Below are 20,169 nucleotides of genomic sequence, written 5' to 3'. Positions count from 1 at the left end.
GAATAAACCAAATTGTTGCACAGAAGCTTGACAAGAATAATTTCCATGCTTGGAGGTTTAGATTGAAAAATTTCCTAATGGGAAAAGGTTACTGGGACTACATTGAAGGTGAACATGAGGAGGCACCGGAGATTAATCCAACTGCTGCATATGTAAAAGTATTGAAGGATTGGAATCAAGGAGCAAGAAAAGTCATGTATTGGCTTTCTATTAGTATATAGGACACCATGATTGGGCATATACAGAGGATGCCAAGTCACCTAAGAAGAAATGGGACACCTTGGTGAAGCTGTATGAAACTAACACCAAGACACGAAAGATTCAGTTGAAGAATGAGCTTCATATTGTAGAGAAGAAGAATATGTCTGTGAATAATTATGCCTTGAAGATCAAGGGCATTATGGAATCCCTTCTTGAATCAATTGGTGTTTGTGTTGAAAATGATGATAAGGTTAAAGTGTGTCTACATGGTCTTGGGCCACAATACAAGGCGTTCAAGACGTCTATTCAGACTTGGGAGAACATTCGCAACTTCACAAATTTGGTGTCAATGCTGATTATTGAAGAGAAGAACTTGGGTGAAGATCAACAGTCTTCACAAAACAAAAATAGTTCACAGCAGCACAGCAGGCCTTCTACACAAGTGCAGGTGGAGGATGAGGTAGAGGTCATGGACGTGGACAAGTTGGTGGTCAAACGGGTAATCAAAATTATGACCAGCAACAGCAATAGTCCCATGATTTGCAACAACAATAGATAGGTAGAAGAGGCCAATTTAGAGGCAGGGGAGTCAAAGAGGTCATGGTAATTAACAAAGGTAGCATAATGATACATGAGGTTATTTTTACTATGGTAAGCCTGGACATGTGCAGGTAGATTGCTATAAGAAGTAGAGTGACATGCGAAATGGAAAAATGCATCAAAACAACTATGCAACCTCTAGGAGAAATAATGAGGATAATGAAAGTTTGTTTGTTATGCAACATGTGGTTAATGCTATGTCTGGAAATGATATAGCAGCATGTAAAGATGATGTATGGTATGTTGATTGAGGTGCTTCAAATCACATGACAAGTCATGGTGATTGGTTCAAGGAAATGAAGTGTCTTGAAAGGCCAAGTTTTGTTGAAACAGGGGATGACACTGCTCATACGATTGCCCATGTTGGAGATGTGCCATTGTCTATGCAGAATGGTAAGGTGAAGTACCTTGTAGATGTACTTCATGTTTCGAACATCACAAAGAATTTGGTGTTCAGTTGGCCAGATGATTGAGCAGGGTTTGCAGATTCGGTTTAACCTTGATGGTGGTTGCTATGTGTCGAAGACTTTAAAGACAAGTACAGGTTGGTTGTAAAAGGTAATAGAGTGGGCATAATGTTCACATTGACTGTAAATATGCCTGAAGTGAGTGCTGCAATGTTTGCTAATGGTTCAGGAGTTGTTGCAGATACAGACATTTGGCATAAGAGAATTGGGCATGTAAATGTGCAAAGAATGAAGTCTATGCAGACTAAAGAAATTGTGACAGGGCTACCTAAGTTTAAAGTTGAAGGTATGTAGAAAGTTTCTAAAGCATGTCAATTTGGAAAGCAAACAAAACATGCATTTCCACATGATAGAAATGTGAATAGGAATGTACTAGATGTTATGCATTCAGATGTATGGGGTCTTGCGAAGACTGTCTATGGGTGGCTACAGGTACTACATCACATTCATTAATGACCACATGAGGAAAGTGTGGGTGCACTTCATGAAGGAGAAGAGTGAAGTGCTCACTCATTTTTAGAATTTTAGAGTGATGGCTGAAAAACAAACAGGAAAGCATGTGAAGTGCCTAAGGTCAGATGGAGGGGGAGAATACTTCTCCAATGAGTTCTTTGAATTCTTGCGAAAGAATGGCATTCAGAGAGAATTTACATGTAGATACATTTCGCAACAAAATGGAGTTGCTGAGTGGAAAAATAGGCACATTGCAGAGATAGCACGAGCATTGATGGCAAAGAGGAATATGCCGCATAGCTATTAGGCTAAGGCTGTGTCTACAGTAATTTATATCATGAACAGGACTCCTACTGCTGCAGCCATACATGATGTGACGCCAGAGGAGAAGTTTACTGGAAAGAAACCTAATTTGTCTCACTTGAAAGTTTTTGGATGTATTGCATATGTGCATGTGCCAGATGAGTTGCGTACTAAGCTGGATCCAAAAGTAGAAAAATGTGTGTTTATTGGGTATTCCCTTGAGCAAAAGGGATATAGATGTAATAATCCTGCTACATGTGAATTGAGGATAAGTAGGGATGTTGTATTTGATGAGATGAGTAGCTGGTATGCTGCTAAAAAAGATGCTGTTAGGGCAGATGTAAGTGGAAATGTGGTTGCACAGAATGCAAGTCAACAATCACAATCATTGAGTAGACTAGGAGAGTCCTCATCTAGAGGTTCTGTTGGGGATAGACCATGGAGTGGCAGGCTGGGCCATAAAACTAGTCCTAAAAATGTAGTTGGTACATCACATAAAGGCAAAGACTCAAGTGGTTGAGCCCCTTGGTTTGCCTGATATTTCTACACGGTATTCTCTTGTTGATGGAAATTCTAGTGGCTTAGAGATGAGCCTTGATGAGGAGCTTGGGATTCTAGCAATGAGGGCACCTGGTGTGAAGAAGGCTATGGAATGCAAAGTTACAAAGATCTAGAAGAGTTAAAAACCCTATGCAGAGGTTGACTTATGATGGTTATGTGGCACATCACTATGCTTATATGGCAAAAGTTTGTGCAGGTTGTAGAACCCACATGTTTTGATGAGGCTATTGGAAATGTGTGTTGGGAGAAAGCTATGGATGAGGAGATGGATGCATTGTATGGAAATGACACTTAGGATTTAATGCCACTGCCTGAAGGCAAGAAAGCTATTAGCTGTAAGTGGGTGTATAAGGTGAAACATAACAGTGATGGTAGGATAAGCAGATACAAGGCTAGATTGGTAGCCAAAGGATATGCACAAACACATGGGATTAATTATGAGGATACATTTTCCCAGGTTGCAAATATGGGAACTGTGAGAGTTGTGATTGTGGTGGCTACAACTAAAGGTTGGTTTTTACATTAGATTGATGTAAAAATGTGTTCTTGCATGGTGACTTGCAAAAAGAAGAGGTGTATATGGATCAGCACCAGGTTTTGAGGATACAGGTCACCCATAGTATGTGTGTAAGCTTCGTAAGGTCTTGTATGGGCATGACAAGATTGCTTAGTATCTTGTCACTATTGGTTTTCATATGGCAGATGCAAATCAATCCTTATATGTGCACAAGAGTAATAAGGGTATTGTGATCATCACCATTTATGTAGTGATCTTATTGTTGGGGGTGATAGCTTGAAAGAGATTGAGCATGTGAAAAATCTTCTCAAAAGGAAGTTTGAGATGAAGGATTTGGGAGATCTGCCCTACTTTTTCGGAATTGAGGTCATTCGCACGCCTAAGGGTATTTGGATACACAAAAACACTATGTATTGGACATGTTGTCTAAGTATGGGATGGTTGATTGTAAGTCAATCTCAGTGCCATTAGATCAAAATGGAAAGCTTAATGTGGGTGCAGGTTATGTGTTGGAGGATCCCAGTATGTACATGAAGATTGTGGGGAGTTTGATCTATGTAATGATCAATAGGCCAGATTTGAGCTGCACTATTGGCTTGGAGAGCCAGTTTATGCAAGTTTCACGTGCAGGTTTCATGCAAACCATATCTTGACCGTGTGCGATGCACACTTTGATACTTGAGGGCCACTATTGATTATGCAATAGGTGTACCATTGGAGCTATATGGCTACACAGATGTAGATTGGGCAGGTAGCATCTCAGACAGAAGATCTACCAGTGGATTTATGTTTTCATTGGGAAGTGCTGTTGTGACATGGAGTAGCAAGAAGCATCCCACAATTGCCTTGTCGAGTATAGAGACAAAGTACAAAGGAGCTTTCCTTATGAAGAGAATCTCTACCTTGATACAAAGGCTCCTGGATCTTTATAGGATGCACATGTTTGGTAAAGACTTGCTCTGCTAATTCATGGGCTCTCTTGTTTTCATCCATGGATACATGCCATATTTGGAAAGCTTGAAAGTTGTTAAGAAGATTTCTTACCTTAAAAACCAGCCCTTCATCTCCATTTTGTTGACCTTCCAAGTACCATATTCGTGTCTTATAATGAGCATGGAATCACCTTTTATGATCAGCCTTTTGACCTCTCTTCTTTTGCACTACTCAAGACCCAAGCATAGGTTGAAATATTTAGCCTCATTGTTGCTTTTTATTGAGTTTTTACCTCTATCTCTTGATAGCCATATACCATAGCACTTTCCCTTGCTAATCAACAAAAAAAATCCCACTCCTCCTTTGTTGCTAACACTTCTCTTAAAATCTCCATCGGAAAACAATATACCATTGATATGCTACAACTTCTCATGTAGGTTAGGACTAGGTACAACCTTCTTCTCAACATCCTTGACAGACTTGGGCCTTACCTAAACTTCTCTATAGGTGAGCATATCAACCATAAGAGCTCTCAAACTATCCTCTTTGATGAAACTTATATCAAACTCTTGAAGAGAGATAATCCACCTTTGCACTTTCGGGTTATCACCTAGGTATCTCATGATATGAGGCAACAAATTATAAGAGTAAGTACCACAAAAAGATCTATAAATCAAATAAGATTTCAGCCTTTTAGTAGCATAAAAAAGAGCCCAAATTGTCAAAACTAAACCTCATGCCATTACCTCTTAATGTCACCCATTGTCCTACTAATGTAGTAGACAGGCCTCATGTATGACTACTTTGTGCCTTTTTGCATAAGCATTGCCCCTACTGCATGCTTTCCAACACTGAGGCTCAAATAAATTACCTGGATCTAATCTAAGGGAATCAAGATAGGAAGAGTAGAAAGTATATCCTTGATGTTCTCAAAGGCATTCTCCTCCACTTCACTCCACATAAAAGGACCTTGTTGCTCTATGTAAAGGGTGAACTTGCTATGTAAGCATACAAAAAGACCTAGACACGTACCTGAGCTTTTGGACAAAACTTATGAGCTCCCTCATTGTTTTTGGGCTATCCATTTGAAACAAAATTCCCACTTTTGTAGGATACATAGCTATGCCATTCTCACTCACTTCATGACTCAAGAGTACTACCTTGGCCCTTGCTAGTTTGCACTTAGTTGGATTGAGTTGGGCTCCATCTTCATCAAGGCGTTTAAACGCTATGTTCAGCCTTTCCACAAAACTTATAATAAAGGATCCAAGATATGGGCTAAGAACCCTATCCACCTATCTCTAAAAACTGGCATAAGCATTAAGAAGCCCAAAGAGCATAACCCTCTGTAAGAAAACACCCACCCCAAGGTGTGATAAAACTCATCTTTTTCTAATATAAAAATAGCCACTAAATCTATCACAGACTGAATACCTCTCATGCCTTACAACTTGGTCTAGTATCTTATTCTGGAATGGAAGAGGATAGTGATGTCTCTTCGCGGCTACATTAAGAGGTTTGTAATCCATGCACCTCTACCTTCAAAACCTGTCTCTGAATAGTACCTAGCCTTAGTTTTTGAGCCACTAGTTTTACACCTTCTTTCAGCTTAATTTCATGAACCACAATTGAAGTTCCCCTCATTTGATTGTAACACTTGGCAAATAGCTTTGGATACCTATCAAATAAAGCCACATACTGCTCTTTTTTCATACTAGTCAGGTAACTAGCAAGCATCTCCATCAGTTCAACATTCGGTACATTGGGCTCTATATATTGCACACAATTTTGTTCAGCCATACCAACCCCTTTAACCTCACCCATATGCACCCTACACATGTCCACCTCCAGCTCTAACAAGCTTTTATCCAATTTTATATTATCATTAGCTTCATCCAAGGATTCCACTTCCCTTTACCTTTGTCCTTGTGTGAGTCATTTTTCTTGTGCTCGTCCTTGCGTTGCTTACTAGAGTCACGCTTGTTTTGGGCTTCCTTGTGGCATCTTCTTTGTTCTCTAGTTTCGGCCCACTACCCACGTCCTTAGAGTTATCTTTGCTTAGCTCCTCTAGGATCTACTTCTTATGTGACCCCCCTCTAAATCTTTGTCCTTAATTGGTGTCCCATTCTCAATCTTTGTTGTTAGCAAAGCATCAAGATCATTACGCTCATGTAGCTCTAGATGGTGAAGGTATGCAACATGTTTTGTATCAAAGAAGTAGGCATTTTCTTTTGTTTTCTTCTCCATTTGTTTTCAAATTCTCAAATGCAACATAATAAAGATCTCTTGAGGATAAGATGGGTACCTAAGTATGCTAAGCTTTTGGTAACCTATGATAGCCATCCTTTTCCCCTATTAACTAGCCAATATATTTCTTTGGTAACCTATGATAGCCATCCTTTTTCCCCTGTTAACTAGCCAATCTATATCTTTATTCCACTTTTTAGCTTGAAAGGGTGCTATGTGCATGTACTCATCTGCTTCTAACTCTATTTTCTGCTCTTGATTGAACTTTTCTAGGGTACCACTGTGGAAAACATGCAGAACCAAGCTATGTAATTGGTTATAATGGGGTGCTGGTTAGCAGTGTTGATGTCCATGGGCTCTTGTAGTGATATTGACCATTGAAAGATGAGCATGGTGATGCAAGTGTTAGCATATAGGCACTTTCTTATTTATGATCTCTAAGCTAAGCAGATAATAGTAGGGGCACTTTCACTGGACTTATATTTTGATATAAGGCCATAAGGTTGAATGCATGATTAACCAATTTCAAATTCCTTGTTAGGTGGTGGACTTGATGCACAAGCTCGAGGAGATTAGTGGCTATTTTGCTAAGGACAATTTCTTTGTCAGCATCTGTGTGCTCTGAGGATAGAGAAGAGAGTGTCAAGGGGCTTTGAACTTCCTTTCCCTTTATCGTGCTATCTAGAGGCCTTTTTGCACAATTTTTAACTAAATATTTAGCCCTGCTATAGTACCTCGGGCCTTGTTTAGCTCTATGTTAAACTTTTTATTAGTCTCCTACTTTTGTTTGAGATAAACGTTAGCCCTGTCCAAGTGGCTCTTTGGTTCTATAAGATGAACTGACTTTTTATATTTTGGTAGAAAGCATGGCTTGTTGTTGGGTATAGGGCTACATAAGCTATTCATACTTCCCCTCTAGTAGCAAGTCTTTTGAAACATAGAGAGGTTGTAGATGTGTTGCGTTTCTCTTTCCATCTTGTTTATGGTTGTTTGGGCTTTCAAAAGCTATGCTTGATACTTCTCTATTTTGGAGGTGTGGGCTTGCAACAATTTGAGAGTGCTAAATATGATAGATTCAACATCATAGGCTTCTCCCACTTTTGGATCCAAAGTGGAGGGGGATACCTTCTCAATTAAGACCTATTTTGTCTCCTTTAAAAGCCTTTTTTGAACTAGCTAGAGCATTGAGTTGGGATCATAACTCTATCCTTGCCTAGTTGTCTTCTTGTTTTTTCTCATTGGCCTCTTGTATAATGTCTGAGGGCTACAATGTAATTGCCTCATCCTTGGTGTCCTCCCCCTTCTTATCTATCTTTGCCTCTTCTATGTTCATGTCATTTGGCCTTGTTTTTTGATGGTGATAAATAGCTTCTTGATTTTTTTTTTTGGCCTTCTAATTCTTGTGTGCCTTTGTGTTCTCTTTTTTAGCTAGACTCCTATTCACCTATGGGGGTTTATTGGGGCTATTGTTCTTGTCGAGCGAGTTGGCATTTGCAGTGGCGGGGGTAACCTCTTTGTGGCCTACATGTTGTGATAGAGACTTTGGGTGAGTAGAGGTGAAATCCTGAGATAGGGCTCTTTGGGGTTATTTAATTTACATGTCCTCTACCTCATAATGTATGAGCCCTGTAATGTTGTCCTTTGCATGCTGAGGAGGGTTCTGGAACATCAAAGCTTTGTTGCACTTAGGAAGAGGATGCTCACATCTTCTTGAGTAGCCCTGTATAGTTTGTAAAATGACAAATATGCATAATAGATCTTGCATGGCATCACCAATTGGGACAATATAATCTCACACTAGTAGGGATTCTATTGAATGGCCTTGAAGCACTCACTCCTCTTAGTTAGGGTGTTGATTTTCTTATCCTAGTCCTTGGTCATTATGGGCAGATTTAGTGCTTGTGCTGGATATGGGATGACTTTGATAACATATTTTTTTTGGCTCTTTCTCAAATGAGCTTATGGCCACACGCTTTATCTTTTGGTTGTAAATGGCATTGGCCTCAAAACATCTTTTGAGGTCCATGCCCCTTGGTGGCAACTCCAAGATGGGGTATACAAAGCTTGCGTGGTCTATTAGTTCTCAAGTGCAAGCTTTGTACACTATATTGTGGGCAAAAAATAGGCATAGTTGTGCTGGGTGAAGGGATCCTAGTAGTAGAATCTAAGGATGCTTCCACCCACCACTTGTGTAAACTCTCTTTTTCAATGTAGCTCTCCTTGGCTTCAGTAAGGTCCATAATGGCGTATGGTTTGGCATTGCTTTCTTAGACCTTATTTTTCCCCTTGGGTGTGGTCTAGATTTTGAGGCCATAGTGCCAATGGACAACTTATGTTTCTTGATACTTCTACAACCCTTAACAAATGTAATGTATGCTCCTACAAGAAATTAGTGAATTAATTGCCCAGGCATATAACCTGCAACTCTATAAGGTTCCTCCTCAGCCTTAAAAGATGTATAAGCTCTCCTCTCAATCCCATGTAAAAAGCATCCCCTATTTCAGAATGCAAGAAAACATTGTTTTTCCTTGTTTTTAGCCTAGAGAGAGAAACTATTATAGAGAGAGGTAATTCAAATTTGAGATATTTTTGGATACAAAGTTTCTCCTAATATCTAAGATGAATTTCCCTAAAATAGAAGTTCAAAAAGAATTTTCCAATGTGCATTAAAAATTAATTGAGTATGTGTATTAAAGACCTTAGCCTAAGGGTCCAAATAAGGTTCTTAAGGACCAATAGGATTAATCCAAGTTTTGGGATGACAAAAATACAAAGAATGAAAGAAAATACCCCAAAAATGAGTAAATGCTCACATAAGATGAAGAGTTGACCGTCCCAATTGAGTTAGTGTAGTGGTCAAAGCTTGTGACTTGTAACCTCTAGTTATGAGTTCAAGTCGCACTAGGCTCTCTCATGTTATAAAGGGACACCTATGCTCGCTTGATGTGTTTGGTTGCTCGGGCTCTTGCCCCTTGAACACTCAAGTGACTCCTCCTCCTCGGGTGGTGGATCACCCGAGATAGGAGGATCCATACGAGACCCCTCCGCTGTTCCAGCGCTCGACTCATCGTCGCGGTGGTCATGGTTGGGGGATGCCTAATTCGTGGCTCTTGCCTAATGGTACGTGGCCCTTGCCCGACCATGATAATTGGCTAATTGTTGGAAGGGGAAATCGGCTCCACCCACTTGATGGCCCCCGGGTGTGTACGAAAAAAAAAGATGAAGAGTTGACCAAGTACTGGGTTTATTAGTTAAAAATTAAGGTTTATTAGTAAAAAAATAAAATTTGACACCTCATTAAGGAGGGAGAGGGCTCATGGAGGAGGCACCTTTTTTCATCATTACCTTGCATTTTTTTTAAAAGATATATTTTTTTCTCTCCTCTCTCCTCCTGCAAACTGGATCAAAAAGTGAGCTAAACTGGTCCAAATTTTGTCCAAATTGGGTCGAAGCCTCTAGCACCCAGTTGGACTTGGTTAGTGGCTTCCCTCACCTATAAATAGACCCTCATTCCTTTGTATTTTCATCTTTGTGTATTTACATGCCAGTATTATCTTCATTTTAGTGTAATTTTATTATCCCTCTATTTTGCCTCTATTTTGGGAAGCTTTGGAGCTTCACAAATCTTCATCCTCTTTTGGAGATTACCCTCCCCATCTTGGTGGCCAAGCTTGCTTTGTGGGATTCACTTCTTTTTGAAAGAATCAAGCAAAAAATCAAGGGTAAGCCTTAATCCATGGTGTTTTTCTATCTTTCTCAATGATAATCTTCTTCCCAACCCCTCTAATGCTTGGAAGCTTTTTAATCAATGGTTTTTTCTTGAAATCAAGCTTTTTAATGATTCATAATGGTTAAATGGTTTAATGCTAATCTTTATGCTTAATTATAATATTTTTTATTAGTTGTATTTTTATTCCTTAACCTTCATTAATGAGATTTTTAATCAAAGAATTTAGTTTTATAGATGGAAGTTCCACACTTATCTGGTATTCTCGATCTCACCCAATCACAAGATATAACTGCTTTCGCCTTCGAGCATCTCATCTCTTCCGCTTACAACTCGAACAAGCCGAGCGAGACTCGCAGGCCATTTTGAGGATTTATATTTCCTAGACCACCCAGTGGAGAGATGACAGCACAAGTAGTTTGCAGGGTAGTATGTCCACGCCTCTTGTGACCAGCGCATGATGCTGAGGCAAAATATCTCGTTGGCCATGATTTTGATGAGGCTAAAAGTGATTCATGGTGTTATTTTATATCACCCTATGCCTCGAGATTTCAGACTTTTCTGCCGTATCTACAGACTTCTTAGTCACTTTATTCCTAAGGAGAAGATAGTAGCTCCCTTGGCAGTAAGGGAACATTTGTATCAGGGCATGTTTGTAGCCCAGTATCGCAGTCTTATGTGTCTCCCGAGGAGATTTTGACTTTTTGGAGCCGAGATGCTCTATGTACATATTGCAACCTTTATATAAATAAAGAAATGTTTTGTGGAAAAATAAATAAAAATTCTGTGTTGTATAAGTGATTGTTTATTATATGACAAATTGATGAAGAAAAATCTGTTACTCGGACATATGTCATAGATCTCCAATAAGACCTTTTATCTTGTTTAAGAAATTATTTTTCAAACCTCTTAAGTCTTAGGATCTCGTTGAGAAAATCAAAATAAAAATTTATTAGTATCATTTTTGGCAGAATCATGAGGCAAGGGAACCGTGGCCCCGATAGCCAGACCCTCTCACTGGTGAAGAAGAGCTTGACCTTGATGTTCGCAAGGCTCTTCATAGAACTCAGCCTGGACCCTTCAAAGGTGAAGGGGAGAACTTAGGAGAGGCTGTGGAGAAGTGGGTTGAAGCCATGGAGGAATATTTTGATGTCACTGGATACAACAAGAAAAGAAAATTGGCTCTCACTAGGCTGAAAATTGTGGAAACAGCCAGGGTGTGGCATGGAGAAACCATTGCGACACCAATCATCTGGAATACACAGTCCTGGAATGATCTTAAAGCCTATCTAAGGAAGTGTTGAGATTCAAGCTCGATGTCAGCTTGTGCCAGTTGCACTATGTGCTGGCATGTTAGGTAGCAGCATGTGTGAGAGATAATGGACCGCGTCCAGCTGGTCATAGTGTGTGGACATTAGCTAGGGTTAGCTGTGTGTGGACACAACACATAGTGTGTGTTGTGTATTATGGATTATGGCTTTATGCATTGTGTGAGAAGGGAGATGGCTTCCCTCTATGGTTAGGGTTTGCAATATACATTAGGGTTTGCTACTGTGTGTGTGTGTCCTCTCCCTCTACCTATTTTTCATCATGGTTTCAGAGCCTAATGCTCTCTATTAGGGTTTATGAGTGAGTGAGAGAAGAGGGAGAAGAAGCTGTGAAGAAAAGCTGTGAAGCTTTTGGAGCACACCGATTTCTATCAGATATCTGAGAGCTTGGCCTATCGGGTAAGGACTACTGAACACCCTTGAGCGGATTGCAGGTGTCTCAAGCACAAACAAGGCAAATCAGGGTTGCCCAAAGCAAAAGAAAATTCTGGTTTTTTGTAAGCTTTCCATTGGAGCTTGAAAGCGGTGATGTATTGTGAAAGTAGATGCAATCTGGCAAAGGAACATAAATGTGACAAGGATTAATGTATTGGAAACTCATGTGCAATCCCTAAATTGAATTTGGAGCCAAGGTTGGTGCATTTATGTGAGAGGAAAATCACTGGTTTGAACCCTTCACAAAAACAGAGAAATGCAATTAAAGCTAGGTTTTTGCAAAAATCACTACATTGATGGATTGGGCACATGCCTAGGTGTGTTGGGCATCTAAATGTACCATCAATTATCATTATAATCTCCTCAAATCAACCCTACAACAGGCGGCGCAGCCAGATATGCAGAAACAGAGCAGCTTTTCACTTTTTTACTAGGTGGAGGCCAAAAATCAAGTCTTGTGGTCGACAAATTCCAAAATTCTCTTAGCAATTGTGTGGTACATACACTTGAGAAGGTTTCTATATGATTGGTTGAAGCAATTATGCATTATGGAGCTAGAAATGAGCTGATTAAACAGGCTATCTACTATGATTAGTGAAATAGAGGGTGATTAATCGGCTAATTACTCTCTCATCTTAAACAATTGGTCTAATTCCTTTTACATGGAGTTAGTAGACATCAATGCTAAGCTAATGAATGCATGGTCTCTCAATTTGGACAAGAATCAAAGAAATTAGAGCACTTTTACTACTGGTCTTGTTTGGTTTTATTGGTTTTTCTCAAAACAGAGAAGGGGATCTGACAAATTTGGTATGTACACACCTTGGTTGGTGTTGATATGCAACATTGAGCTTGTTTAGGTGTCAATGCAAGTTATACACACTTGATTGAACCACTACATTGCAATTTGAAGCCTTGGAAAGCACGCCAAAACAAGGTACCTTGGACTGCGTATCCCAGCTCATTTTGGATGCAATCAGTTTGATTTTCTACATCAAAAGTGAAGTTTGTTGAGTACTTTGAAGTATCTGGAACACTTATTAGAGTGTGGTTGGTTGAGGAAGGCTTGTTTACAGATTTGGATGTGTGCAGAAGGTGCATTTGTATTGAGTAAATATGTCAGACAATCCAGTACAAATTATGGGTGAAAAGTTGGATAGGAAGAACTTCCAGGCAACAGGAAGCTTTCTGAAGGGAAAAGGTTTTTGGAACAGGTTGTAGCTCATAAGCAATGGTCGGAACGAGCATACAAAGTTTTGCATTACCTATCTATATGTATCTTGGATGCTATACTCACACATATACATGATGCTGAGAATCCCAAGGATGCATGGGATACATTGGTAAAGCTGTTTGATACACTGGTGCTCGCAAGTCTCAATTGAGACAACAGATTCATAATGTGAAATGGAAAGGAAGGAGCATCCATGATTATGTACAAGAGATAAAGAAGTATGCAAATGCATTGGCAACAATCAATGGCCCCATGCCTAATGATGATTTGGTAGACATCACCTTGCGTGGTCTTGGCAAGGAGTATAAGTCTTTTGATACATCCATCTCGGTTCAGAGTACATGTTTACCAAATTTTGATAAGTTGGTTTCACACTTGCTTGTTGAGAAAATCAAACTCAGTGACTCCTTTCATGATGCATCTACTAGCCATGATGATAATGGCAGAAATCAGGCTTTCTATTCACAAAGGGGATTTAGAGGCGGGGGAGATTTGCATCACGTGGCCGTGGTATTGGTCATGGATGGCAAGACAGGTCACCACAACATAATTTTCAGCCTACATATGGTGCTAGAGGTGGTCGTGGATATACACCTCAGAGAGACAGAGGTAATCCTCGTGGTAGAGGACATTGGCAACGCCAACAAACATCTATGCAAAATGTGGAATGCCATTACTGTGGAAAATTTGGTCATATGGCACGTGATTGTTTTTGCAAACAAAATGATTTGAGAGGGGGTAGAGCACAACATGGTGGACATTATGCACAAGTAGTAATGATGGCAGTGCAAATCACTTGTTTGCCATGAAACATGTTGTGGGATCTATGATGACAAATGGTGAAAGTGATGACACTTGGTATATGGACTCTGGAGCATCAAACCATATGACTTGTCATGGTGAATGGTTTGAGCATATGAAGCCTATGGATGTGAAAGGCTATGTGGAAACAGGAGATGATACCCAACATGCTATCACACATGTTGGAAATGTACCATTGGTTATGCACAATGGTGAAACAAAGTCTATGGCAGATATCTTGTATTAGCCTTCTATTACAAAAAGTTTGGCCTTAGTTGGTCAAATGGTGGAACAGGGTTTACAGGTTCGTTTCACGAGCATGGTTGCTTCATTGAGGATTTCAAAAATGGATGTAGAGTCATTGCCAAAGGCAAGAAAGAAGGCAGGTTATTTAAGTTGATGCTGGGATTCTTGAGTTGAAATCAACCATGTTCTCTAAAAGCCGAAATGTGGTATAGGACATTGACATGTGGCATAAAAGGATTGGACATGTGAATATACAAAGGTTAAAGAACATGCAGGCAAGAGGCATTGTTAGTGGGTTACCTAGATTCAAGTATGATGGGAATATGCATGTTTGTGATGCCTGTCAGTTTGGAAAGCAGGCGAGGTTGCCGTTTCTTGAAGAAGGCAACATGAGTAGCAGGCCACTTGAAATAGTTCACAGAAATGTATGGGGTCCTGTACAAAACCCATCCATTAAAGGCAGTTTGTATTATGTGACATTCATTGATGATTTCAGCAGAATGACTTGGATTTACTTTCTCAGAGAGAAAAGTGAAGTGTTGGGAAAGTTTATGGACTTCAAAGCTTTTGTATAGAGAAGCAATATGGCTCTTGGATAATGTTTGAGGACAGATGGAGGTGGTGAATACACCTCACATGCTTTTGAGCATTTCTTGAGAAAGCATGGCATAAGAAGGCAGTTAACTTGCAGGTACACACCTCAGCAAAACGGTGTTGCTGAGAGGACGAATAGAGTCATTTGTGATGTGGCCAGGGCGATTCTCAATGAAAAGAGCATGCCAGACTATTATTGGGCAGAAGCGTGTGCCACCGCGGTGTATGTACTTAATAAGACACCCACAGCAGCCATACATGGAAGTACGCCAGAGATGCGGCTTACAGGTTTTAGGCCAGACATTGGACACCTCAAAGTGTTTGGTTGCATAGCTTCTGTACATGTGCTTGATGAGAGAAGGAGGAAGTTGGATCCTAAGGTAGAAAAGTGTGTGTTTATTGGATATGCACAGGATCACAAGGCATATAAATGTTACAATCCACAAACTAGGCAAGTGGTTATCTCACAAGATGTGGTGTTTGATGAACTTGCTAGTTGGTACAAAGAAAAGGATGAGGGTGTCATTGATTCCCTTGATGCTGATGTGCATGTGAACTTGCCACCACAAGCAAGTTCTATTTCTATGTCTGGACTAGCAGAGTCTAAGAGTGTGAGCACTGGGAGTAGTGCTGTGGATAAAGAGAAAAAGAAGGTTAAAGGAATTGGCATTATAGGTTATGAGTCGTCAATTTCAGAGAGTTTGGATGAGGAACTTGGCATACCAGTTTTACGCACACCTAGTGCAAGGCAGGAGAGATATGTGCCTCCACATGCTAGAGTGACAAGTGTTCAGAGTGATCAGCATGCATTGCGGAGATCCCAAAGGGTCAGGTATCCAGTTTTGACAGGTTGACATATCGTGATTTTGCTATGCATTACGTATATATGACCTCTTTGGTGGCATGTGGAACCTACATGCTATACAGAAGCTATTGGGAAGCATGTATGGGAGAAGGCAATGGATGTTGAGATGGACGCATTGAATCATAATGAAACATGGGATTTGGCTGCCTTATCACAAGGCAAAAATGTCATTGGTTGCAAATGGGTTTACAAGGTGAAATGCAAGTTAGATGGTTCCATTGAGCACCATAAAGCGAGATTGGTAGCTAAGGGTTATGCACAAACCCAAGGTTTGGACTATGATGAAACATTTAGCTCGGTTGCAAAGATGGGAACAGTGAGAGCAGTCATTGCTATGGCTGCAGCAAATGGTTGGGAAATGCATCAAATGGATGTGAAAAATGCATTTCTAAATGGTGATCTACAAGAGGAAGTTTATATGGCACAGCCAGAAGGATATGTACACCCAAAGTATCCTACTCATGTATGCAGATCAAAGAAATCATTATATGGTTTAAAGCAAGCACCTCGTGCTTGGAGTGATAAGATAAGCCGATATCTTATCTCCCTTTGGATTTTAGGTTTCTTCAGCAGATTCTTCACTCTATGTGAAGAAAACAGATCATGGGATTGTCTTACTTATCATATCTATGTGGATGACTTGATTGTCACACGAGATCATACTACAGATGTTATGCATGTCAAGAAGGCATTGAGTGGGTAGTTTGACATGAAAGACTTGGGTGAATTAAGATATTTTCTTGGGATTGAAGTGATCAAAGACTATGCAAGTACATGGTTAGTGCAACGCCAATATGGATATGTTGGCAAAATATGGGATGACAGGGTGTAAGCCAATGAGTACACCTTTGGAGCAGAATGTAAAGCTGCAGGCTGATTTTGGTGAAGAGTTGGATGATCCATCTATGTATTGAAAGATGGTTGGCAGTCTTATTTACATGACTATCACATGCCTGGATTTCAGTTATGCTGTGGGGCTAGTAAGCCAATTTATGCAGAGCCCCAGAAAACCTCATTTGGATGCAGTGAGACGCATTATGCGATATGTAAAGACCACTGCACATTATGGTCTTCTTTATGAGCATGGTAAAGGCTTGGATGTACATGGTTACACAGACGCAGATTGGGCAGGGAGCTCGTATGACAGGAGGTCTACTAGTGGTTATGCCTTTACATTTGGAAGTGCAGTGGTGAGTTGGAGTAGCAAGAAGCAACCTACTGTTGCTTTATCTAGTACAGAGGCTGAATACAGGGGTGTAGCCATTGCTACATGTGAAGGAGTATGGCTAAAGAGTCTCTTGGTGGGGCTGATTTGGGTGAGCCTATTGATGGCAAGGTTGTCATTCATTATGACAACATGAGCAGCATACAGTTGGCTAAGAATCTAGTTTTTCATGCGCAGACCAAACACATAGAGGTCCACTATCATTTTGTCAGAGAGAAAGTGCTGGATGGTATAGTGGATTTGCAGTATGTGAAGACTGAAGAGCAGGTGGCCGACATCTTTACAAAGCCACTTAGCAGGGAGAAGTTTGAGTACTTTCGTACTATGTTGGGAGTACGTGGGATGAGCTTGAGGGGGAGTGTTGAGAGCTTTGATAGCCCAAGCTCATCTACATCTTCATCTATGGCAGTACATCATGAGCTTGAGAGGGGCTGTTGAGATTCAAGCTCGATGTCAGCTTGTGCCAGTTGCACTATGTGCTGGCATGTTAGGTAGTAGCATGTGTGAGACATAAATGACCGCGTCTAGCTGGTCATAGTGTGTGGACATTAGCTAGGGTTAGCTGGACACAACACATAGTGTGTGTTGTGTATTATGGATTATGGCTTTATGCATTGTGTGAGAAGGGAGATGGCTTCCCTCTATGGTTAGGGTTTGCAATATACATTAGGGTTTGCTCCTGTGTGTGTGTGTCTCCTCTCCCTCTACCTGTTTTTCATACCTATTTTTCATCAGGAAGAGATTTTGTTCCCCCAAATTTTTAGAAACCAAGATGAATGAATTCTTAGAGCTAAACTAGGGGAGCAAAACCATTGAAGAATATCATCAGGCGTTTTCTCTTCTCCTCAAGTACTCACCACGGCTAGACAAAGAGCAACTTATGGCCAGGTTCATTCGGGGAATGAACGAGCCTTTAGACACCCTGGTCAAGAATGCCGAGCCAATTTCCATGGCAGAAGCTGTAAGAATGGCGAAGGACTTCGCTAAAGCCTTCATCGTTAAAGTCCCACCAAAGCTAACTCCCTCATCCTTCAAGAGATTTCAAACACCAGGAAGTTCTTCCAACCTTCTGCCTCCAAAGAGACACCAAGGTCCCAACCAAAAAACCTAGAGTGAGGAAGTTTTAGGAATGAAGGAAGACCTTTCCCTCGAAGCTCTTTCTCAGGAACTCTGGCTCTTTTAAGAATGCAGAGGGAAGAGCTTCGAAGTGAGAACAAGTGTTTCGGATGTCAGGGGTTTGGTCACCAGCTCAAGGATTGCCCATCTCCTTCTGTGGGGCCAAGGAAGCTAGGGTCCAGAATTCAGAGACAGACTCCTTCATATCAGTCCAATCACGGTCCCTTGCGCCAAAATCAAGGCAATCCCAGAAGAGTGCCAGCTCAGCCTGCAGCATCCATGCAAAGCAGTCTTCAAACTCCCTCCCAGAGATGGGGTAACCAAAGAGAGAGAGTTCCACCTTAGACTGCAACAGCTAGAGCCGTCACTATAGCTAAGGAAGTGGAGGAAGAAAAAGAACAGATCTATGCCGCAATAGAGCATCAGGGGAATAACCATCAATTTTCAGTCCTTCAGACTCCAGCAGAGTACTAGGGTAAGAAATTCAAGCTTTTGATTGATTTAGGCAGTACTCATTCTTTTATTTTCCCAGGATGTTTGCGTAAGTTAGTCCTAAATCAAAAATTAGGGAAACCTATGCAAGTGGAATTGGCCAGTGGAAAGATTCTTTTCACACACCTTGAGACATACCTTATTTAGTTTAGTCTAGATGGGAACGTAACAGAGTGCTAGTTCAGAGTCCTACCCTTGAGAATCTATGATGGAATCCTTCGAATGGATTGGCTCCATAAGAATCAGGCTAACATTCATTGTCACAAAGGAACCATCTCTTTCCTTGACCTTCATGGGAATAAAGTTCAAGGAGCTGGAATTTTTGGATCCCTAGTCTGCAATTAGTCAAGGCTTCTAAATTGTTAAAAGGACTCAGAAAGAGGCAAGTAGTTTATGTCATTATTAAGATGAATCTAGTAGACATAAAATGCAAGGATAAAGAACCAGAGTGGTTAAGTGAGTATGTAGATGTGTTCCCTGAAGAGCTGACTGAGATACCTCCGTCTTGCAAAGTACATCATGAGATCGAGTTAATCCTCGGAGCTCAGCCAATAGCCTAGCGTGCATACAAAATGCCAGTCCCTGAAGCCATAGAACTTAACGAACAATTAAGACAACTGTTAGAGCAAGGATTCGTCAGACCTAGTGTCTCACCTTGGGGTGCGCCCGTTCTCTTTCAAAAGAAGAAAGATGGAATGTTAAGACTCTGTATTGACTACAGAGGATTGAATCAATTAATAATTAAAAATAAATATCCTATCCCTACGATTGATGAACTTCTGGATGGGACCCAAATGTTCACAAAGATAGATCTCAAATCCGGGTACTACCAGATTAGAATCAAGGAACAAGACATTTCGAAGATAACATTCAATACTCGCTATGGGCATTATGAGTTCACAGTCAGCCCGTTTGGATTGACTAATGCCCTGGCGATGTTTAATCGTCTTATGCAGGATATTCTCAGAGAATACTTGGATGATTTTGTTCTTGTCAGATGATATCTTGGTATACTCAAGGAATGCTACAGATCATGAAGATCATGTGCGCAAGGTCCTAGAAATCCTAAGGAAACACCAACTCTTTATAAAAAAAGAGCAAGTGTTCTTTTTTTGTTGACCAAGTGGAATACTTGGGATTCATAGTGTCAAAAGATGGGATTTCTCTTGACCTCGCAAAGATCCAAGCCGTTGTATATTGGCTGGAACCTAAGACGGTAAAGGAAGTCAGAGGATTCCTAGGATTAACTGGATGTTATAGGGTCTTTATACCTAGGTATGCTTAGATAGCATCCCCTTTAACTAACCTTCTCAAGAAGAGTACCCTATTTCAGTGGACTGCTATGTGTCAGAGTGCCTTTGATAAGCTGAAGACAGCCTTAGTAACCAACCTTGTCCTTGAATTACCAGATTTTACCAAACCTTTTGAGGTAGTTTACTGGTGCCAGTGGTTTCGCCTTAGGCGGTGCTCTTATGCAGGAAGGTCATGTAGTGGCCTATGAATCCAGAAAGCTCAGAACACATGAGAGAAATTATGCTATCCACGACTTGGAGTTACTCTCAGTAGTTTGTGCTCAGAAGTTGTGGAGACATTATCTTTTGGGACAGAGGTTCACCTTGATGACATATCATCAAGGTCTGAAGTGGATCTTTACCCAAAGGGATCTCAACATGCGTCACAGGAGATGGATGCAGACCCTGCAGGAATTCGATTTTGAAATTAAGTATTGGCCAAGGAAAGAAAATGTGGTAGCAGATGTGCTCAGCAGAAAAGCCTCGTTGCTTGCAATTACATTGGTCTCAAATCCATTGATCAGTGATTAAA

This window comes from Cibotium barometz, chromosome 4 (genome assembly GCF_041138505.1).
Source record: "Cibotium barometz isolate CiBa-2024 chromosome 4, ASM4113850v1, whole genome shotgun sequence".
Classification (NCBI taxonomy): Eukaryota; Viridiplantae; Streptophyta; class Polypodiopsida; order Cyatheales; family Cibotiaceae; genus Cibotium; species Cibotium barometz.
Note: the sequence above shows the minus strand (reverse complement) of the source record.